General features: G+C 43.1%; 1 long non-coding RNA gene across 1 annotated transcript in view; it reads left to right on the top strand.

The window, feature by feature from the left end:
* Nucleotides 1–7382: 7382 nt before the first annotated feature.
* LOC119270146 overlaps nt 7383–24689 on the top strand; it is a 28206-nt gene continuing 10899 nt past the window's right edge. Inside the window, exon 1 of the long non-coding RNA XR_005133958.1 lies at nt 7383–7672. This is a non-coding gene — a long non-coding RNA (uncharacterized LOC119270146). The remainder of the gene's footprint in view (nt 7673–24689) is intronic.

Raw genomic sequence — 24689 nt, 5'->3', positions numbered from 1 at the left:
TCGTTGAACTCCGGTCGCCTCCGAGCTCACTGACCACCTCTTCCTCTCCACTATGAGCTCCTACGCCTCCCCTCTCTCTCCCCGTGCTCGATTTCACCGTGCAGCCGTCGCCTTTGTCGATCCCGAGAGCCCGTCGCCACCGGCCGTGTTGCCGCTGTGGCTAGAGCTCACGCACGTCGCGTCTGAGCATACCACCATGCTCAGCGTGATGCCAAAAGCCCAAAACCGCCACCCACTGCACCTGCCGTTCGCTGTAGCGTCGTTTCCGTCGACGCCCGATCTCCGGCCGCCGCCCAAGTGCTCACCGTCGTCAACTCCGGCCACCTCGTGCCCTCCTCCTGCCACCGTTGGATGTGCACGAGCCCCAGCTCCTCGTAGACGGGCTCGGCCATCGATTTGGTCATCGGAGCCGCCGTCTCGATCATCACCGCCGCGTTCCCAGGTCGCCAGTGTTGAGCTCCGGCGATGCTGCCGTGGCAGTCTCATTAACTGCTAATGACCACTCTAAACACCCCCTTGAGCCACTGCCATGTGGGCCCCTGAGCCTAATTAGGTTAGTCTAATTTTTCTGTTAGATTAGTGCTAATGCCGTGGACCCCACGTGTCAGCTCTGACCATGGCCTAGTCAGTGTTGACCGGGCCAACCCATCATCCACCCAAAGTAGCCTTGAGACACTGACGTGTGGGTCCCAGCCGTCAGGTTTGACCTGGATTGGCATTGTTGACCTGCTGACATCGTGCAGCCATCATGCTGACGCTATAAATCATTTTCTAGATTTAAGTTTATTCAGGAAATTCTAGAAAATGCCCAAAACTTCTAAAAATCATAGAAAATTATCTATAACTCCAAATAAGATAAATTATATATGAAAAATGATCAGAAAAATCCAATCTTTCCATCTGTACTAGTTTCATGCATGTTAGAACAGTTTAGACTTGCTTTTTAGGTGAAACAAGTTAATGCACTAATATGACTTCATAAAATGGGTTTGCATTTGAATCTTTGGTTCAAATGGACCCATTTCAATATGTTCTAGCTTGCATTAGCCCAAAACACATTCATATTGCCATGTCATAGCATGCATCGTATTGTTGCATATCATCATGTGTCGATTGTGTTCTTTCTCAGTTGCCGGTGTTTGTCCCCCCTAAGTAGACGTTGATCCAGCGATGAATTCGATGACACCGATGAAGAACTATACTATCTTCAGGAGTGCCAGGCAAGCAAAAACCCCCTTGTTCATTCCGATACAATCTCACTCTCTCGCTCTTGCTCTCTTTTACTGCATTAGAACAACAACGATTCAACTGTTACATGCTGCGGTAGTTGAACCCCTTTCCTCTGCATGACCTGTCATTGCCACAGTAAATAGATGAAACCCACTAGTATGAGTAGGAGTTGTTTGAGCCCTGATGTGCCTACTCATTCATGCTTGTTTGTCATGCTTGCTACTGCTTAGAGTTGAATCAAGTCCGATTCATCGGGAATGAATTGGAACGTGGTGAACATGTCCTACCGTTGAGAGCTAAGTGTGTGAACACGATTTGGTAAAGGTAGCGGTGAGAGGCCATGTAGGAGTACATGGTGGGTTGTCTCATTGCAGCCGTTCTCAGGAACTGAGTTCTGTGTTTGTGATCCATGAACAGTTACTACCACACATTGGGTTGCGGTAACTCGGCCCCTCTTGGCTTATTAATCAACTCGATCTCTGCCCAGGAGTTGCAACTAGTTTCTGGTGTTTGTAGGTAGTGTTAGTAGTCTAACAAGTGGCACCCGGTACAGGTGGGCTTGGGACAGACTAGGCACAGTGGCACGGTGTACCAAGTGGCACCCGGATGGTGGGCTTGGGAACCCTGCGCACATCGTTTGGGGCCGTGAGCGACACCCCGGCCGGATCTCCTTGCGGATGGAACCCGAATAGGCGATAAACCTGGACTAGAGACTTGTTGGTTAGTCGGGTCGTGGCCGACTCCCTCGCCCGGCTTCCGCTTGAAGGTTGTTGAGGTACATGACGTGTACAGGGCGGTAAGTGGTGAGAGCGTGTGTGAAGAAGTACACCCCTGCAGGGTTATCATTATCTATTCGAATAGCCGGATTCCTCGGATATGGAAACTTGGACCCCTTGCATAGTTCATAGACAAGTGAAAGTGGATACTCTAAAATGCGCAAGATAAGCGTGAGTGCTATGGATGGCGTTCTCGTAGGGAGACGGGAGCGGATCCATAGTGGTGTAATGGTGTGGTGAATATGTGGACTCGTGTGCGCCACCTCAAAAGAGTTACTTGCAGTCGTAGTTCAGGATAGCCGCCGAGTCAAAGATGGCTTGCTGCAGTTAAACTCCACCACCCCTTTGTTAATACCGATGCATATGTAGATAGTTCTGATGTAAGTCTTGCTGGGTACATTTGTACTCACGTTTGCCTATTTTATGTTTTGTAGAGAGACGTCGGTCTCGCTAGTAGTTCCATGTGGACTTCGACGTTTAGCTTGATACCTCAGCTACGATCTTGTGCCCTCAGCAGGATCTGGTAGATAGTTAGGCTTCTCAGCCTTTTTCATTTATAGATGTCTGTACTCAGACATGTTAAGCTTCCGCATGTGCTTTGATTGTATTCTATGATTGTTGGGTCATGAGACCCATGTTTGTAATATCTCGCTCCACGGAGCCTAATGAATAAATACTCTGAGTCGTAGAGTCTTGTTGTGATGCCATGTTGTATTGCACATATTGAGCATATTGTGTGTATGATTGAAATGCTTGGTATGTGTGGGATCCGACAACCTAGGTGTTTATCCCTGGTAGCCTCTCTTATGGGGAAATGTAGTCTTGTGCTTCCATGAGCCATAGTAGTCCACTACAGCCCGGTTCACCGGAGTCCTGCTAGCCCAGCACTACTGCTCCGGAACACTTGACTGGCCGGCATGTGATTCATTTCGTTCCTGTTTCTGTCCCTTCGGGGAAATTTCACGCGATGACATTCGGAGTCCTGCCTAGCCTGCTACAGCCCGGTTCACCGAAGTCCTGTTAGCCCAGTGCTACAGCCCGGATTCACATGCTGCTGACCGACATGCTCGATGTTGATTCATGTATGCCTGTCCCCATAAGTTAGTGCCACTTTGGGTTCACGACTAGTCATGGCGGCCCGGGGTCTCTGTCATATGGATGCTAGCGACACTATCATATACGTGAGCCAAAAGGCGCAAACGGTCCCGGGCCATGGTAAGCCGACACCCGTGGAAATACCGTGCGTGAGGCCGCAAAGTGATATGAGGTGTTACCGGCTAGATCGATGTGACTTGGAATCGGGGTCCTGACATTTATGTAGACATCAGGTAATGCTCATGACGATAGGAGAGACAGCTAGTACCTCTCTAGATCCATCTTCCTCTTCTCATCCTCTCACCACTTACCAACCGAGCAGAACAAAACAGAGCCTCCATCCGAAGCAGCACTGCACCATACTGTTCTAGTAAGAACCCTAGATCCATCAAACTCTGCTCACCCACGCTACCCCTCTTATCGCCGCCCCATATTCTCGGCATCTGACATGTTCATCACCTGCTTGCCCTCTCCTGCTACGAGCCGTCCGCACGTCAGGTCAGCTCCCCATCTCCATTATTCCCCTCCCATCTTCCCTCCTTCTTTGTGCCTCTCCCCCTATCACACCGTCTGGCTTCTAAGATTGTGTGCTCTTTTTTATTCACCCTCACAGCAGCCTTCATGGACCCGATGAAGATGGGGATCACCCAGGCCTCGACCTTTCCTCCTTGGACCCCGCTTGCCCGACCCCAAGTTCCAGGACTTCAGTTCAAATTTTTTGTTCAATTATATATACATTCAACGATTTTAACCGCAGACTTGTAGTGGAAATTGGTTATGGTGGCATGTTGCCACTACCCGCTATTTCTAAGCTCAATTTGAAATTTAGCACATGGCTCATGAGAATGGTAGATGGGCCAAACAGATGCATCAAACTATCTCATGACAGATCTATTAGGTTCTGGCTAGGGGATATACACAAAGTTTTCGGTATCCCATGTGGCAAGCTAGACATACACAACCTTGAATATCAAAAAACCGAAAGTTCAGTTCAGTTTTTTAGATCCGTGTTGGGTATGCCTGACAAAGGGAATCAAGTGCTGAAATGTGTTGAAATGGTTATAATGAAAGATCTGAATGAATCAACTTCCAGTAATTTAGAGATTGACTGTTTCGAGATGGCTTTCGTGATGTTTTACATGGGCCACATCCTGACACCGTCCAGTAAACATGATCATGCCATCATTGATTACTAGTAAACTATTGCAAACACGGATAAAATTATGGACTTCAACTTGTGTGATTATGTGTTTGCTGATTTACTGGCGGCTTGCTGGAAAGTAAAGCAAGACATTCAAAATAATAGACCTGTTACTCACTTGATGGGATGCCATCTTTTTTCCAGGTATTCACTACTATCAAGCATATTTTGTTTTCTGCGATACATAGAAGATTCTTCTTTGCTTCCTCCAAACAACCATAATTTAAAACTCAATGGAATTGCAGATTTTCTATCTCGACAACCTAGACCTTGGCATGCTAAACCTCCCTCACAATTCATACCCACGAATATCCTGTTTCGACGAATCAAGAATCGGGAAGATGATCATCCAGTGCACTAAAATTGGCCCTGGGCCCCCCTGACTTCTTCCTGGGCCAGGTATTATTATGTAGTAATTTGCCAATCCATTCATTTGAAGCCGATGATAAATGACTGCACTGCACTAATTCCCTTTTTTTTCAGATCCGTCACCATTCTCAGATATGCTACATACGCTCCGTTTGGGATTCAAAGACTGATGCAAATACCTCCTCATCAAAGAAACCAGTTATTCCGCCCAAAAAAACGACCGTTACAGATAGCCCTCAACCTGGTTTTGCTGGAACTTCTTCATTCTTGACTAACATCCCTACGCCTTCGAAATTCAGCAGCATCCTCAAGTCTAACTACCCACAATTGGTAAACATCTAGCATTGTTTTTTAAACCACTCCGCACCACCACAAATGTATTCCCACTACCTATATAATTCAAGTTTATTTACAGGCACATTCTGAGCTGTGCATACTCCTCAATCAGCACAACGTTGTTTCCTTTAAAGCCTGCAATGAATTGAAGCGATCCGTTCATGAAGAGAACACTCGATTTCTTCACATCCTTGTGTCCACCTTATCTAAAAGTTGCCTCTGTTGCACGCTCCGTGGTACAACATGCATTGCACAAGAACTGCAGCCAGCTGAAACCCCTCTTATATCTAATTTGTACTGTCATTCCAAGCAACAGTCTAAGTCTGAAGGTACCTATTATACTAAAAAACATTAGTGATCACAAGTTTCACATGTTAACACACCTTCTTCCATGTTAGGTGCCACCTTCGCAGCACCAAAGGATAAACATAAGGTTGCCACTTTGTCTCACATTATCAACGAGGTCACACCCTCACACAAGAAAAGCAAGATAAATTGTAAGTCACTAATTTTGTTCGTTGTCATCCAGTGGTATGCATTAATTCGTCACTATTTTATTATTTTTTAACCTCCCCTCTCCATGTTATGCTTCCAGCATATGACGCCGATGACGATGTTACCCCCAAGAACTCAAAATTGCAACCACAACCTGAAGAGTCAAAATGTTGGGCTGACAGCCTAATAGGCGGCATCCTCATGTTCACCGATGAGATAGACCCCCTGAAGATGTTGTCCTATTTGCTTAGATCTCACCATTCAAGCCCACCCCCATATCTACCTTGCACACCTCTTATGCTGGTTCTCATTGGACTGATGGTAGATTACACATTCATCCACCAACTGACGTTCTAATCGCTATTGACTCATATCTTGGAAACTACCCAGCAAGTGAACTTAGCTGGTATGACATATCCCTTATTTTTGTTTCAATAATTTGTCGTTTATTTCAGTTGTCCTGATCCTATTTCTTTTGTCACAGCCCGTGGATTACACATGCCAGTCCCCATTATTGCTCTCTTACTGGTAACACTATCGTTGACCAGTTGTATGGATGCAAGCTTCTTGATCACGAAGCTTGTTGTCTCATATTTCGCCGTTTGAATCAGATTGATAACCATTCGCTATACCCTGGATCCACCCCCAAATGGCGTTGTTACATCGAAGTTGATTTCTCGGTATGACATACTTATTGTTCTTTTCACTTCAAAATCTCAATTCTAAATAACCAATTTTTTTATTGCTAAAGACAGTTGTACTCGCTGGAGATAATGTATGGGACATGGTATCTATTCAGAAACAATTCATCCCACAAAATATAAGCCAACAACTCCCGAACACGCGCCTAGTAAATATCTCATCTTAAAACGTTCCACTTCTGCATAGGAAGAAAAATTATTAACATTTTCATTTTTAAGTTCATTATCCCAGCCTACCTTCAGTATGGATGGAGTGTGTATTGTTGGGACATGAAGAGGAAGATCATCCACATGTGCGATCCACTGGCTGATGCATGTTCTTACACTGCCCAAAAAGCCAGCCATGTAATTATTGCTGACAACCTTCACAATGCCCTCTTCACCTGTTTGAACAAGTTTTTCAAATCATGGCATGTTGAATCAGCTAATTGGAAGAAAAACTTCCAGTTTCTTTCCGCCACATTGTTTGACCGCAATGAGAGTGGCGACTGTATGATTCACATGGCTCGTTACTTCAACGGCATCGGTCTTGCTACAAAGCTAAACAATGTAAGTCAACTCCCTCTACTATATTTTATACATTTATATCTTCAGCATCATGCTCACATCCCCCCTGTCTCATTGCAAAACTCAGGAAACACTTGTTCATGAGAAGAAACTCATGGTGGCCGAGTTACTGCAGTTAGATGGCAACCTCGCCAGCCTCCGAGCAACGCTCAAAACAATCTTGCATGGATAGTATAAGGAAGAATAGTTCTTTGAACAAGTATTCCGTGATGTACGCACGTTAACTATATCCAAATTTCATCTTAATTTTATCTTCCAGCACTATATTTACCGAACCATGTAACGGATATTCGAATCTACCCCCTGTTTTAAGGATTTATTAGTATTGTTCAAGTATTTATTCCCATCTTCACAATATGCCTTATTTGTTATCTCCTAATTGTATGTATCTTTTTCCTACAGATGTTAGTAGGCTGCCACAAAGCTAGAATAATTTAAGTTTTCCAGTGACGAAATATCAATTTTACCACTTAACCCTGTAACATTATTCTTAAGTCTCTCCACCAGTTCCTTTCAGATCCCCGAGCAGCAAACCACCCTTGTTTGCCCCACCATAGCACCTAAAGTTGGTTCTACCAATCAGCAGCCAACACCAAAGCCTCACCTCACTCACCATGCTACTACTCCCAGCCACTCAAACCACCTACCCCCTAGTCATCCCACCACTTCGGCCTTACAGATCTGGCATTGCGCACTTCTCCTCACTTCTCCTCTCCTCTCAGATCTTCATTTCTTCTCCCCTTCCCCTGTCCCCTGCAATATACAACAGTTACTTAGCAGCCTCATCTTCCCCTTCCTAAACGAATCCCCCTATTGCATCGCAGGCCTCCTCATCCAAGATGCCTAGTGATCTGCCCATCGGTTCAAGATTGCTAAGATTTGCAGACCCCCTCCAGCCCCTTGTGAGTCCCCTAACTTTATCCCTAGATGTCAATCATGTTTATTATCAGAATAATATATGTACTATTCAGTTCATGTCTTTGCAAAATTCTTACTATTGCCAGTCCACGATTTAACAAATTTCTGGCAATATTGCTTCATTTTTTCCTCATTCATTTACTCTCAAAAATTGACTATTTTCTGTTCAAGAATGCTTACCATAAAACACTTTGCGTGCCCCAAGGGGCAACATGTTAAATATTAGATTTCTGAAGCATACCAACAAACAAAACCCCCCATCCTTAGATGGTACAACTCAATTTTTCTTAGCTCGCAGATAAGCACTCCATATATGCAGCCATGTCTACATGTTGCAGTTTGTCCACATGTCAGCATATTTCAGTACCATGATGAAGCCTGATACATATTCAAACGCAAAATAATACACACATATCACTTCTACATACTTGTTCCTCTAATCCATTGGAATCTAGACTTCAGGCGCAAGGACGCCTTTTGGCGGGTATCCTTTGTTCCCTTTCATTCCTAGAACCATCTGCAGGTCATTGGCCTTCAGTTGTTTATTCAACTCCTACAAGAAGTAAACATTAGATATATTAAATTTCTAGCCGGAATTATTATAAATATGATATAACAACCATATCTAAAAAAATATTTTTTTGAAAGACAGGCAAGTAGGGGAAGAACTTGCTTTTGATCTCCCTTTCACTAGTGATTTCCCGTCGAAGTATGTGAAATGGTGCACCATGTCGAACGCAGATTTTTCACTGCGTAAACGAAACTAGTTGTTATTAACCAGAAAGTTTTCATATAAGCATAACAAAATAGTAGTAAACAATTAACTTACATGCTGGCTGGCCCATGAAGTTTCGGGTGTATGTTAACTTCTCGGGGACCACTTCCCAGCCCTTATAGAACTCTCTTGCACACTTCGCTAATCCAGTAATCAGCTTGTCACAAATGCCACTGTGTTTTCCAGCAGTTGTTCCTCTCCAATGCATGAACTCCTTGGATCAAGGACATGCACAATGCATTCGCTCATGTCAATAGCATACAATGTCCAGTTATTGTTCTTTGTCTCTTATAGGCGCTATTATCTGAAATAACCGGTCACACAACTTACTTCATATCAAAACAAATCTTACGACTACAAACTTTGGATTGCAAGTACAAACAATTTACTTACCATCCTGCAGCACGGCAGATCATACCCCCAAACCTCACTTGTGAACATTTCTTTCACCTTTGAATGCGCAAGATAATTTTTATCATACACCACAAGCTCCTAAACAGATATGAAATTGTCATTATTAGCAAGGAATCGTCTCTTCCTAATTTGTTTTGCCCCATAGTTTTTAATAACTCACCGCCCAAAGAGGTAGCAAGATGTGCCTCCAACGGTTTCGTTGTGCAGGTGTCATCCAAGTCAGCTCAACCATCCACATCATCCTAATCACCACAGCAAATCCTCTATAAGTCAGTCCACATGGACTAGTAAACCGATCTACAAATTTATCCCCAGTCATCTCCAGCAAATCAGGCTCCTCATGCTTGAACCAAGTGCTACAACCATAGTTTTCACCAGTGTCAGTCAAACTCCCACGCAAATTTCTAATACATGTTACATAATCAAACTTAGTTCCTGAAAGCTTACCGAGGACGCGTTCCCAGGAATGATTGCTTCATGTTCCTCAACCCCACGTTTGCCACTGCGTGCCTTATCTCCTCGTAGCATTGCCCTAGTGCAAAAGGAGAGATTGCAAAAACAACTTTCTTCCTACGTTGTCTCACATATACACATTTCCTTTTCGCTGGCTCGAAAACTATTTCCTCCACTCTAGTCATATCAGAAGCCTGCCTTTTCTTCTGATTAAGCGCCACCTCATTTGTCTGGGCTACAAACTGTCCTTCATCATATGTTGGGATGTTCAAATCTGGTATATCAGCTGTTGCATTCAGATGTCAGTACATTATATATATGAAGCATAATTCATAGTGCTACCATATAAACTACAAGTGTTGGTTTAGCAAACATTTACCATTTATTCTTTGTGTTAAATATGCTTGCGCAAACACAGACATTGGAACAAATACCCCTTTTCTTTCATACCACTCATCCAGTCCCAACTTGTTACTGGGTAATTTTTTTAGAGGTCCCATGCAATAATTGGAAAAACCACCCTTGTCGCCCCCAATGTATTTCAAATTAATTCAGTTGCACCCATCAACTTTTGAATGGAATTACATTCCACTCATCTGTCTATCATCATCACATAACTTACCAAGTAAGCTTTTCCCAGTGCCATCATCCACTTTCTCCTTCCCTTTACTTTCCTTCAGAAAAGTAGCAGACTCTTTCCGCCATAGAATAAAATAAAATGAATAAGTTTGAATGTTAAATTATTCATGTTGTCCCAGAACACAAAACTATGTTTTATCATTTATCTCAACACTTTTTCGATGTAGGAATTAAAACCCCTCTAATAATCCCCCTATACATTAGTTGTTGCGTAAACAAATTGTTGAAAGCAGTTTTTCATACCTGCCACACTGTTGTCTTTTGAAGCACCTATCCCTTTCAATAACTGCATGATTTCTGTCTTCAAACCTGTCAAACACTCTGCAACTTACTTATGTCCGTTTTAATGCAGCTGTAATTCTATTTTTTTATTTACCTTCAATCAACATATTTCCACTGCCCCTCAAATAAGTAATGTTATTTTTCTTGTTCTCCAGTCTGATGTTTATGATGCACTCAAACAACTTTCTGAAATCTTCAACAACCCTACTCTTCTCATTATGTAACTAATTTTCCATAATCATCCTGGCCATATTTGTGTTAGCCCCTCCTGCTGCCACTAACATATTGTGTAAATTCATGCTATGGTTTGTACCCTCCAATGTCATTCTTTCCGCATGTGCAGTGAACAATGGCATCGCCTGACAGATGTAAACATCAAAATCAGACCATTTCTACTTAGCGTTATTCTATTTCAAGACAATTATTTTATTACTTACATTTTTTGTCATTTCCAGAATATCAGCCTCTCCTTCGTAATTGAAGTCTGGCATGCTTTTCTTAGGCTGAATACAAAATAGTTTCACAGTTAGACATTGTATAATAGGATTTATACATGTTAATATACCCCTGGAATAATATAGTTCCTACGAATTGCAACCCCACATATTTTGTGTTATTTTCTTACAAAGGAAGCAATATACTTTTAAGGAAATAAACAAAAGAATAATTGTTGTTCTATCATCCAAATTAATCAGATTTCTTTATTGTATCACAATAGGAAGTCTTTTTTATTCAATGTCGTGCAGTATACCGATTTGTATTCTGTTGCACAGAACTTATATACTTGTCAAAATCAAAGCCATTCTTTCCACGGGAACTTTAAATCTTTGCCGAGTCTATATCTAGGTCTATATTGCTCGACTAAGTTGTATATACACCTATTTTAAACATTTTTTTTACAACGATAGCATAATCCCAATTACATATAAGTTATCACCCATTTTCAAAATACCTTCAACGTTCCATATGTTGTTACACCATCCACCTTTGAACTATTATAATTGACAAGTGCTTCTAGCAAGCTAGCATTGTAGTATTTGATCCATGGCTTCGCTTGGTCATTAAGTTTTATGAAACCTACGTTGACTGAGTCGAAGAACAATAGCTGCATTCAGACCAAAAAACATTAATGTATGCAATGTCTAGCAATTCTGGTTGGTTCAAATATATAAGGAATAAGCTAATCTCACCATGAGTACTAATAGGCAACCATATACTCACGATGTTTTCATGTATTGTCTTGCCCTGGCTTTAGTCGCACCAACAAGTATTTCATCAACAGTGTACTTGCCCCAGTTCAAATCTGTCAAATCTTCATGCTCCAACACCAATTGGCAAGCAGAATGAGTAGCTTGATTTAGGTGTTCCCTAGGACTTACAAATGTTGTCACGTATAGCATTGCAAACGCCCTCTGAAACCCGATTCTTTCTTCTGCATCCATTCTTGATGTATGTTCCTTAATCAGAATCTTTACAAGTTCATCCACTTTTATTGGTACAGATGTTTCAGGAAGTTTCAGAAGCCTCCTAACTGCCTTTATATCATCTACTTCAGCAGGCTCTGAGCACCCTTGTATTTCATTCGAACCACCTTTCCTGGTTCCAAGTATCCTACAACACACATCTGCATTCAAAACAACTGTTCTCAGTCCTAAAGTGTCCAATGATAAACATGATTGCTCAGGGATCACACTCATCAGTAGCTGCATGGCCTGCTCTTTATGTTTCTTTGGAAACGTATCAATGACAAGAACACCAGCGAGCCCCATAGATCTGCCTGCTGCCTTCTTGTCTTCCCCCCAACCATGCATTGCAACTTTCAGAACTTTAGGAGTGAAGCAAGTGTTAATTTTCCAGTCTGGAACCACCCCTAGATCTTCATACCTCCTTGTAGGAGAAACCTCTGCAACTAGACATATGCTGCTAGATCCAGTTTCCCAATCAGACAAGAACCTATGCTTAGGCACCCTACTACTACTACCAATCCGTCTTTCTGATGACATCTGCAATAAAGTTCATAGTCAATATAGTACCAAGTTTTCAGTTACTGTACATGATAGATTGAATCAAATCACATCATCCCCCCTCCCCCAACCATCTATGGAAATAAAGTACAAGCAAAAAGAAGAAATCTCCCATTTTTATTTGCGAAAGCAACTAGTACAGAAACCAAAAATGTCGACTTGGGAGGAATCCAAGTGCATATACACCTAGGAACTTAATACTCAAGTCCACCATATTAGGTTCAGGTACCAGCACCAAATCAAACTCCACCAGTACATCCAGCACGCAAACCATATGAACCAGCAACTAGAAGAAAAACAAAGACCCAGATCCATTAAAAGATAAAACAAAGCTTTGACCAACACCTATAGGAACCAGTCCATAGGCCCAGCCCGGTCAAAGAGCTTTCTAGGTATAGATAGAACCTAATCCAAATAGAACCAGAGCCAGAAAATTGTTACTAAAAGTTTAATCTATTGGATATTACCTCTAGGTCTTCTACTTCCATGGACGGACCGTCTGTTCTTCACGGTTTGCTCTCTCTCTCTCTGGTTCACAGCATATTTCATAGGAGACGAGCTAGAGGAGAGCCGAGGAGAGCAGAGTGACACAGATGAATTAACACCCCCCCCCCCCTCATCTACCACCCAATTGCCACCTTTGTATTAATGTGGACCGGCTTCACATTGCGTTTTTTCCAAGTAAAAATGGTTTTTTTATTTCCAACATGTCAACTCACCATCAATAGTATGCAGATCATCATCTCTTTCTCTCTACTACAGCTCTCTTTGGCACTACCCTGTGGGTACAAACACGCCTCTAGCCCGGTGCACGCCAATAACTAAATGTGGAGCATTCACCCCTGCATAGGTTAGCTGGCAAGTGTGGAGAGGCTTACTCAAGGCTCATATCAACTCCACGCCAGCATGTGTACTGTACATGCATGCCTCACCACCTCTTACATGTAGGGATGCTTTCAGAAACCTCTGTATCGTATCTTTATAGATACGCTCCAGTTACTGCATGCCGGCCACCGACACCCATACAAGCCCAGTCCATTCCCGAACAAGTATTAAAAATAACTGCAGGTACTTTTTTCAAATTTTCTCATTAATTCAAACTGATACACAAACTGAAACGACAGGAACGTAACACTTCCTACTAATACATTGCACGCAAGTTAAACATTTGGCTCGGTCTTAATCTTCTTGCTCCAGATGTTGTCAATCTCATCTTCACTTTCATAACAGGCAACATTTTGTCCTTTTGGACTTCCAGAGACTGCATCATCTTCAGTAGTACATAGCTCGCAACCAGGTTTTTTAGTGACAACCTTGCCATCAGTATCAACCTCACCCCATCCTTCGTTACATCCAACCTTCAAACAATACATTATTAGAAATTAGTTTACATCAAATACATATACCTTGCAGATTAGACCCAGTCAGACTCGCGACTAACATCCCTTTTGTTGCTCCAGCTACTTCCTTAGTACCCAACCCCAGCACTGGCCTAACCTGTTTGTCATTGGCCACGACGTCAAGCTATTTGTAGCGACCAGACCTCAAACGGTCCAATCTCTGTGCTCCGGTGTCATCCCTGGATCAGTAATGCTGACACCACACAGTACTTGAAGGATTTATAGCAGAGTAGCAATCACACACTTATTACATCGAGTGTCTCCAAAGATAACTTAATACAATAAAAATGGCTTAAGGCCATCTAATAACGATAACAGCGGAAGGCTTGGAAGATAAGTGAGTCCATCAACTCCAACGGCATCATTGAGTATAGAACCATGACCTAAAACTCCTTAATCGTTGTCTGAAAAGTCTCCAACATTAACGTTGCAGCCCGAAAACGGGTCAGCACATGGAATATACTGGCAATGTAACACATAGAGAATAATGGAATGAAACAGCTATACTATATGCATATTTGGCTGGTGGAAAGCTCTATGGTTACAGTTTTGCGTAAAGCCAATTTTTCCCTACTGCAAAGGAATAAATTTATTTAACTATTATGGTGGTTGTTAAACATTGAGAATGGTTGACAGCATTCTCAATCCCAATTAAACATCATCATTAAACAAACCCAACAAAATTAATCTTTAGAGTAACATGTTGAGATTCACATGATAATCCAGGTACTAGATACTCAAGATGTCCATAACCGGGGACACGGCTAACCATGATTAGTTTATACACTCTGCAGAGGTTTGCGCACTTTTCCCCACAAGACTCGATCGCCTCCGTTTGGTTTCTCGCACTACACGGTGTTTGAGAAACGAATGACCGAGACATAGTCTTTCAGAAGCGCTAGCACCTTACGATGGGTAGACCGTACCACCTACATCCCCTACATCTGCTAGTCTACCACTGTAAGAGTTCGCACGACTTAGTCAACTATGCTAGAGCCCATAATAGCTTGTGGCTGCACATGGAAGTTTCTAGCATGAATAATCTCATGATCCCTTTGAGCCTAGGTGGCGGTCCAAAAGAAAACAGGCAATCCTGGAATACCCAGATGCCTCAATCCACCCAGATGTGTGTTTAGGTTGCCACCTTAAGTAACCATTAATTAACAAAGCTCACATCTGTCATGGATACACTCACCCAATCCACGTCTACTAGCATAGCATAGCAATAATAAGCAAACGTAGAAGTAACTCTCAAAGGTTTGATAATTAGACAGGTAAAAGGTACTACCTCAACTACTTCCCAAACCCACAATTTAATTAGATCCTAATCATGCAATGTGTAAGGATTGATCTAATGCAATAAAACTGGGTAGTAGGAGGTATGATCAAAGTGTTACTTGCCTTGCTGATGATCCGGGAAACCTAGCGATTCGAAGTAACAAGCGGCGCACTCCGGGTATTCTATCGCAAATAAACAAGCACACAATTAGTACTCAACCAATGCACAGGTAAAACTCAAATAAGAGATTTAACCAGAAAGTTCAACTTAAGAACTCCGGTTGGCAAAAAGAATCGAATCGAACGAAGCAACAAAAGACAAACGGCAAAAGAAACAGGCTTCGTTTACTATTCTGGATCTAAGGCAATTTTTACAGAAGCAAAAACTTGTTTAAGTTGGTTAAACGGAAAGAGGGTATCGAGACGAAACTCCAGGCGCTTGAATCGCCTGATTTCGATAAACGAGCGAAAAGATAAACTAAAACGAAAATCGGATCAGAAATCGCGATCAGAAAATCACGGATTAAATCTGAGAAAAAGAAAAACGATGAACAGTTTAACGAACGAACGTTCGTTAACTGAATCTAAACGAAGAACGCGTTCGTTAAAACGAACGAACGAACGAACGAACGCTCGCTAATTATCCTAAACCAGGAAAAAAACCGATCTAAAGAAAAAACGAAACAAAAAACCGACGAAAACCGAACTGTTTTTCCGAGAAAACCGGCGGCGGGATCGAGGTAAACCTCGGGCGGCGGGACGGCGGCGGCGGCTCGGGCGAGGCGGCGGCGGCGGGGTCCGGCGGGGCGGCGGCGGCGGGCGGCGTCGGGCGCGGCGGCGGGGTCCGACGGGGCGGCGGCGGGCGGCGCCGGGCGCGGGCGGCAGCGCCGGGCGCGGGGTTCGAGGCGGGGCGGCTAGGGTTTCAGCCCGGGGTGGGCCAGCGGCTTATAAAGGCTGGGTCCGGGGGAGTCCGGGCCTAGCACGGCCCGTAGATCGGTTCAGACGTTTTTTTTTTAAAACTTACGCTCGGAAAAAAACAAAAGGACTACTAAACGGACTCCAAAAATCCCGAAATAAATTTTCCCCGGCTTCTAAAATCAAGCCGCACAGGATGAACATTTATTTGGGGCCTAAATGCAATTTTGAAAAACGTGTTTTTTCCTAAATTCAAATAAAATAGCAAATAAAACCAAATAAAATCTTATTTGATTTTTTATTAAATCCTCAATATTTCTTTATTTTGGGAAAGTCATTTTATTCCCTCTCTCATATTTTTGTAATAGAAATAATTGAAGATAAAATAAATAAAATCGAATGATCCTATTTTCAAAATTTGAGACAACTCAAATATGAAAATAACGAAATCCCCAACTCTCTCCTACGGTCCTTGAGTTGCGAAAAATTTCTAGGATCAACCAAAATGCAATAAATATGATATGCAATGATGATCTAGTGTATAACATTCCAAATTGAAAATTTGGGATGTTACAAACCTACCCCCCTTAAGAAGAATCTCGCCCTCGAGATTCGGGTTGGCTAGAAAATAGGTGAGGGTGGTCCTTCAGCAAATCTTCCTCTCGTTCCCAGGTGGCTTCATCCTCCGTGTGGTGGCTCCACTGAACCTTGCAAAACTTGATAACCTTGTTGCGGGTGACTCGACTGGCATACTCTAGAATCTTAACTGGTTTCTCCTCATAGGTTAAATCACTGTCCAACTGAATTGCTTCTAGTGGTACCGTATCTCTCAACGGTATGTCGGCCATCTCTTCGTGGCACTTCTTCAACTGGGATACATGGAACATGTCGTGAACTCCTGACAATCCTTTGGGCAATTCCAACTTATAGGCAACTTCTCCCATACGCTCCAAAACTTGGTATGGGCCTACAAAATGTGGTGCTAACTTTTCCTTAACTCCAAAGCGCTTAACTTCTCGAAGTGGTGATACTCGAAGATAGACTCGGTCTCCGACTTCGTAAACTGTCTCCTTGCGTTTAGAATCTGCATAACTCTTCTGCCTGGATTGAGCTACCTTCAGCCTGTCGCGAATTAATTTCACTTTCTGTTCAGACTCCTTTATCAGATCCGGTCCAAACAACTGGCGATCTCCAACTTCATCCCAGGACAATGGGGTCCTGCACCTCCTTCCGTACAAGGCTTCAAAAGGGGCTATCTTCAAACTGGATTGATAGCTGTTGTTGTAAGAGAACTCTGCATATGGCAAATTCTCATCCCAACTAGATCCATAATCTAGCGCACAAGCTCTTAGCATATCCTCCAAAATCTGATTTACTCTCTCTCGGTCTGTCCATCTGTCTGCGGGTGAAAAGCTGTGCTAAACTCCAGTCTGGTTCCCAAAGTCTCATGCAACTGATTCCAGAACTTTGAGGTAAACTGGGTTCCTCTATCCGATACAATGCTCCTTGGAACTCCATGCAGACATACGATCCTGGTCATGTATATCTTTGACAACTTTGCACTGGTATAGGTAGTCTTCACTAGAAGGAAATGAGCTACCTTTGTCAAACGATCGACTACAACCCATATCGAGTCATAGCCTGAACGTGTTCTGGGCAATCCTATGATGAAATCCATGCCTAGCTTATCCCACTTCCATTCGGGTATCGTCAATGGTTGTAGCAATCCTGCTGGCTTCTGATGCTCTGCCTTCACTCTCTGACATACATCACAAACTGCTACATATTCCGCAATATCCTTCTTCATTCCGGTCCACCAGAAAATATCCTTCAAATCCAAATACATCTTGGTATTTCCTGGGTGAATCGAGTATGGTGAGTCATGGGCCTCTTGCAGAATTAGCTTCCTAATCTCCGGATCATTTGGTACATAGACACGGTCTTCAAACCATAAGGTATCGTGCTCATCCTCACGAAATCCCTTAGCTTTTCCTTTGTTCATTTTCTCCTTAATGGAAGCAATTTCCTTGCCAGTCCTTTGAGCTTCTCTGATCTTATCCATTAAAGTAGACTGAATCTCCAATGCTGCTACATAGCCTCTTGGAACTATTTCCAAACATAGCTCTCGAAGATTTTCGGCTAACTCCCCTGGTAAATCTCCCGTCATTAGGGTGTTGACATGGCTCTTACGGCTTAATGCATCAGCTACTACGTTAGCCTTTCCGGGGTGATAATGCTATTTCATATCATAATCCTTGATGAGCTCCAACCATCTCCTTTGTCTGAGGTTCAACTCCTTCTGTGTGAAAATATACTTCAAACTGTTGTGATCCGTGTACACCTCGCAATGGTTTCCAATCAGAAAATGTCTCCAAGTCTTCAATGCATGCACTACGGCTGCTAATCCCAAATCATGCGTGGCATAATTCAACTCATGAGGCTTAAGATATCGTGAGGTATATGAAACAACTCTGCCTTCCTACATAAGCACTGCTCCAAGTCCTCATCGTGAAGCGTCGCAATACACCTCACAATCCTTGGTCTGGTCCGGTAAAATCAACACGGGTGAGGTAACCAAACGTTTCTTCAACTCCTGAAAACTAGCCTCACATTCCTCTGTCCATATGAACTCGGTATCCTTCTTCAACAACTCAGTCATAGTCTTCGCAATCTTTGAGAAATTCTCAATAAACCTCTGGTAGTATCCTGCGAGTCCAAGAAAACTCCGGATCTCTCCCATGGTGGTTGGTGCTTCCCACTTGGTCACGGTATCAACTTTAGTGGGATCTACTGCTATACCTTCTCCAGATATAACGTGTCCGAGAAATCCAACTTCCTTCAACCAAAACTCACATTTGCTAAGTTTGGCATATAATTGATGTTCTCTGAGCTTTCCAAGAACCAAATGCAAATGCTCCTTATGCTCCTCTTCATTCTTTGAGTAAACCAGGATATCATCAATGAACACTACGATGAACTTATCCAAGAACTTCATAAGCACCTTGTTCATCATGTTCATAAAATATGCAGGTGCGTTAGTCAGACCAAATGACATAACGGTATACTCGTACAGCCCATACCTGGTGGTAAAAGCCGTCTTGGGTATATCCTGTTCCCGAATCTTCAACTGGTGGTATCCTGATCGCAGATCGATCTTGGAAAATACCTTAGCTCCTTGCAATCGATCAAACAGATCATTGATCATCGGTAGGGGGTACTGGTTTTTGATGGTTACTTCATTCGATCCTCGATAATCGACAACCATCCTTAACGATCCATCCTTCTTCTCCACTAGAAGTATTGGCGATCCCCAAGGCGATGAACTTGGGCGAATATATCCTTTATCCAGTAACTCCTTAATCTGCTTCTTAATTTCCACCAAATCCTTTGCAGGCATCCTATATGGTCTCTTTGATATTGGCCCTGTGCCTGGCAAAAGCTCAATCAAAAACTCAATATCTCTATCCGGTGGCATGCCTGGCAACTCTTCTGAAAATACTTCGGGGAAATCCTTCATTACTGGTACTTCCTCCTGCACTACTTCGGTTAAACAATTTACTTGAGTCCTCTTTGGCACATGTCGGGATACATACTTGATCCTTCTCCCTTCTGGGGTGGTAAGTGAAATTGACTTACTGGCACATTCAATATTCCCTTCATACTTTAATAATCAATCCATGCCTAATATCACATCCAATCCTTGGGATTCCAATACTATTAGGTCCGAGGGAAAAACATAGTTACCAATCCTTAATGGTAACCGATCACACCATAGACTAGCCATATGTTCTGCTCCAGGCGAGGTTACTAACATGGGTGACCTAAGGGCTTGGGTTGGCAGTTTATACTTATCCACAAATCCCCTTGATATGTATGAATGCGATGCACCAGTATCGAAAAGAACGAGTGCAGTAAATGACTTAACCAAAAACTTACCGATTACTACATCCGGCTGCTCTTCAACCTCCTCCACGTTAATGTGGTTCACCTGTCCCCTGTTGAAAGGGTTTGGCTTCTTCCCAGAGCTTCCATTGCCATTTCCATTCTGGGATTCAGGACATTCATTAGCATAATGTCCGGTCTTCTGGCACTTAAAGCAAGTGACTTGGCTTAGGTCTTTCTTGGCTGGGGTTGATGGGTTGGTGCGGTTCTGGCCGTTGCTTCCTCCATTCCCATTACCATTCCTGGGGCCATTGTGATTGTGCGAACTACCTCCTCCATGGGTATGCTAAAAATGTCCTCCCGGCCTAGGGGTAAATCGTGGCTTCTGCTGAACTCCTGAATTGTACTTTCCTTGTGCATACTTCCTCTTGTGATTCTCAATTTGCTGCTGCTTCCCTTCAATCATAAGAGCATGATCTACCAACTCCTGGTAGTTGTTGAAGGTTGCTACCATCAACTGCATGCTCAACTCATCATTCAATCCTTCCAGAAACTTCTCCTGCTTAGCTGCATCCCTAGCAACGTCATCTGGGGCATAACGTGCTAGCTTACTAAAGTCCTCCACATACTGACCAACTATCCGTCCTCCTTGGCGCAAGTTGCGAAACTCTCGCTTCTTCATGGCCATAGCTCCTGCTGAAACATGGGCAGTACGAAAAGCTTGCTGAAACTGGTCCCATGTGATAGTATTGACAGGGAAAGTGGATGTGAAATTCTCCCACCATGATGCTGCGGGTCCTTCAAGCTAATGTGCGACAAACTTCACCTTCTCTGCATCAGTGCATCCTACTGTGGTCAACTCTCTAGCTGTCTTGCGGAGCCAATCATCTGCTATTATCGGCTCGGTGCTATTGGAAAACACCAGCGGATTCAGTCTAAGAAAATTGGGCTAAGTGATCAACAGGTGGTGGTGGTGGTGGGTTGTTGTTGTTGTTGTTGTTCCCCTGGTTCTGATTCTGGACTAGTAACTGCATCAATGTGTTCTGTTGCTGGATCAATTGAGTGAGCTTCGGTGGGAAGGTAAATTCGGGGTCACGTCTCGGAGGCATCTGAGGGTTTAGAAAAGGATGAGATTTAAGAATAGAGGGGGCCTAAAGAGAAAACACTACCCATATACACATGAGGCAAAAGCAAACAATTCACTTCATCCAATCAACCAAACAAGGGCATACAATCGATCTAACTATCACAAAAGTCCTCGGGCTACTATATTTACATGGTGGACTACTACTATTGTTGGGGTGGTCTACTAGAAATATTCTTTTGTTACAGACTCCATGATATCTGCTCCAGCTTCATCAACATAGTCATCATCGCTATCATCTGGATCCGAGTCGATGTCGTCGATGATGATGTAGTCTTCCGGGCGAATCTCCTTGGGTTCTTCGTCTTCTTCTACCGATATAGGGTCTCCCATGAATATTCCAATTTTCTTGATCAGATCGTCATTCTTTTCCACTAATACTTCAATTTCTTCTTCAAAATCTTCACGTGTAGCCTTGAGTTCTTCCTACAGTTCCTTGATTCTTGTCCTTGTATTCTTTAGATCTATCATGTCGGCGCACATCTGGTTCTCCTGGCGTCAAATGTGTTGGTTTAACTCCTGGATAAAAGCTGCAATTGATCTATCCTTTCTGGTGCTGATCATCTCCCAGTGCTCATCTCGGCGCCCACAAATCTGGTAGATAGTATCCTTGAGATCATTGCGGTAGACTTCTCCAATGCGTCCCATGGCGATGTGAGCTGCCATGCTCTTTCCTAGACTCCAGGTTGGTGCATCGAAAGAAAACTTTATGGGCTCAGTGACTGGCATGAACGTCCTTCCTAGAACTTGAACTTGAATCATCCAACGCTCTTCTTCAGGTAAGGTGGCATTGTAGGTTCCAGTGAAGCTTGGTACTCATATGTTCAGGTATCTACTGACTTCCTTCAAGTGACGTCCAAAGGGTGTATCTTCATCCGGTTGAGTGAACTTGTTTCTTGCATCCGCCATCCAAAAAGAGTAGAAAAGATGAAAGGTCAGAAGAGAAGAGAGTGAGTAGTGATCTAGGTCTTTAGCTTAGTGGTCGTGTCCTACAGTTAGTGTGGGCTCTAATACCATCTTGTAGCGACCAGACCTCAGACAGTCCAATCTCTGTGCTTCGGTGTCATCCCTGGATCAGTAATGCTGACACCACACAGTACTTGAAGGATTTATAGCAGAGTAGCAATCACACACTTATTACATCGAGTGTCTCCAAAGATAACTTATTACAATAAAAATGGCTTAAGGCCATCTAATAACGATAACAGCGGAAGGCTTGGAAGATAAGTGAGTCCATCAACTCCAACGGCATCACTGAGTATAGAACCACAACCTAGAACTCCTTAATCATCGTCTGAAAAGTCTGCAACATTAACGTTGCAGCCCGAAAATGGGTCAGCACATGGAATATGCTGGCAATGTAACACATGGAGAATAATGGAATGAAACAGTTATACTATATGCATATTTGGCTGGTGGAAAGCTCTATGGTTACAGTTTTGCGTAAAGCCAATTTTTCCCTACTGCAAAGGAATAAATTTATTTAACTATTATGGTGGTTGTTAAACAGTGAGAATGGTTGACGGCATTCTCAATCCCAATTAAACATCATCATTAAACAAACCCAACAAAATTAATCTTTAGAGTAACATGTTGAGATTCACATGATAATCCAGGTACTAGATACTCAAGATGTTCATAACCGGGGACACGGCTAACCATGATTAGTTTATACACTCTGCAGAGGTTTGCGCACTTTTCCCCACAAGACTCGATCGCCTCCATTTGGTTTCTCGCACTACATGGTGTTTGAGAAACGGATGACCGAGACATAGTCTTTCAGAAGCGCTAGCACCTTACGATGGGTAGACCGTACCACCTACATCCCCTACATCTGCTAGTCTACCACTGTAAGAGTTCGCACGACTTAGTCAACTATGCTAGAGCCCATAATAGCTTGTGGCTGCACACAGAAGTTTCTAGCATGAATAATCTCATGATCCCTTTGAGCCTAGGTGGCGGTCCAAAAGAAAACAGGCAATCCTGGAATACCCAGATGCCTCAATCCACCCAGATGTGTGTTTAGGTTGCCACCTTAAGTAAAACATTAATTAACAAAGCTCACATCTGTCATGGATACACTCACCCAATCCACGTCTACTAGCATAGCATAGCAATAATAAGGAAACGTAGAAGTAACTCCCAAAGGTTTGATAATTAGACAGGTAATAGGTACTACCTCAACTACTTCCCAAACCCACAATTTAATTACATTAATCATGAAATGTGTAAGGATTGATCTAATGCAATAAAACTGGGTAGTAGGAGGTATGATCAAAGTGTTACTTGCCTTGCTGATGATCCGGGAAACCTAGCGATTCGAAGTAACAAGCGGCGCACTCCGGGTACTCTATCGCAAACAAACAAGCACACAATAAGTACTCAACTAATGCATAGGTAAAACTCAAATAAGAGATTTAACCAGAAAGTTCAACTTAAGAACTCCGGTTGGCAAAAAGAATCGAATCGAACGAAGCAACGAAAGACAAACGGCAAAAGAAACAGGCTTCGTTTACTATTCTAGATCTAAGGCAATTTTTACAGAAGCAAAAACTTGTTTAAGTTGGTTAAACAGAAAGAGAGTTTCGAGACGAAACTCCAGGCGCTTGAATCGCCTGATTCCGATAAACGAGCGAAAAGATAAACTAAAACGAAAATCGGATCAGAAATCGCGATCAGAAAATCGCGGATTTAATCCGAGAAAAAGAAAAACGACGAACAATTTAACGAACGTTCGTTCGTTAACTGAATCTAAACGAAGAACGCGTTCGATAAAACGAACGAACGAGCGAACGCTCGCTAATTAGCCTAAACCGGGAAAAAACCGATCTAAAGAAAAAACGAAACAAAAAAACCGGCGAACACCGAACGGTTTTTCCGGGAAAACCGGCGGTGGGATCGAGGTAAACCTCGGGCGGCGGGACGACGACGGCGGCTCCGGCGAGGCGGCGGCGTCGGCGGGGTCCGGCGGGGTCCGGCGGGGCGGCAGCGGGCGGCGGCGGCGCGCGGCGTCGGGCGCAGGCGGCGGCGTCAGGCACGGGCGGTGGCGGCGGGCGCGGGGTTCGAGGCGAGGCGACAAGGGTTTTGGCCCGGGGTGGGCCGGCGGCTTATAAAGGCTGGGTCCGGGGGAGTCCGGGCCTAGCACGGCCCGTAGGTCGGTTCGGACGTTTTTAAAAAAAAAACTTACGCTCGGAAAAAAACAAAAGGACTACTAAACAGACTCCAAAAATCTCGAAATAAATCTTATTTGATTTTTTATTAAATCCTCAATATTTCTTTATTTTGGGAAAGTCATTTTATTCCCTCTCTCATATTTTTGTAATAGAAATAATTGAAGATAAAATAAATAAAATCAAATGATCCTATTTTCAAAATTTGAGACAACTCAAATATGAAAATAACGAAATCCCCAACTCTCTCCCAGGGTCCTTGAGTTGCGAAAAATTTCTAGGATCAACCAAAATGCAATAAATATGATATGCAATGATGATCTAGTGTATAACATTCCAAATTGAAAATTTGGGATGTTACACTATTTTTATAATTCATGCATTCTTATTTTAAAAGCACTAATTACATTTTTACCTGCTCAACTTCTGAACCAGAGGAAGTATCTCCTGTCTCAATTATAGCATAAGCTGCCCCTCCTTCCACACTTGCAGTTGTCTGGTACAAAAAAATTAGTAAAAGAATGAACAACAGAAGAAGAAGAAATTTCAAAGTAGTATATTGCATGCACTGAAAAGTTCCTCGGACGCTTCTTTGATTCCATCACCATATCCATGGACGCTCTGA

Source organism: Triticum dicoccoides, chromosome 3A (genome assembly GCF_002162155.2).
Source record: "Triticum dicoccoides isolate Atlit2015 ecotype Zavitan chromosome 3A, WEW_v2.0, whole genome shotgun sequence".
Taxonomy (NCBI): Eukaryota; Viridiplantae; Streptophyta; class Magnoliopsida; order Poales; family Poaceae; genus Triticum; species Triticum dicoccoides.
The sequence above is the reverse complement of the archived record's forward strand: the minus strand, read 5'-3'. Positions and strand labels throughout refer to the sequence as shown.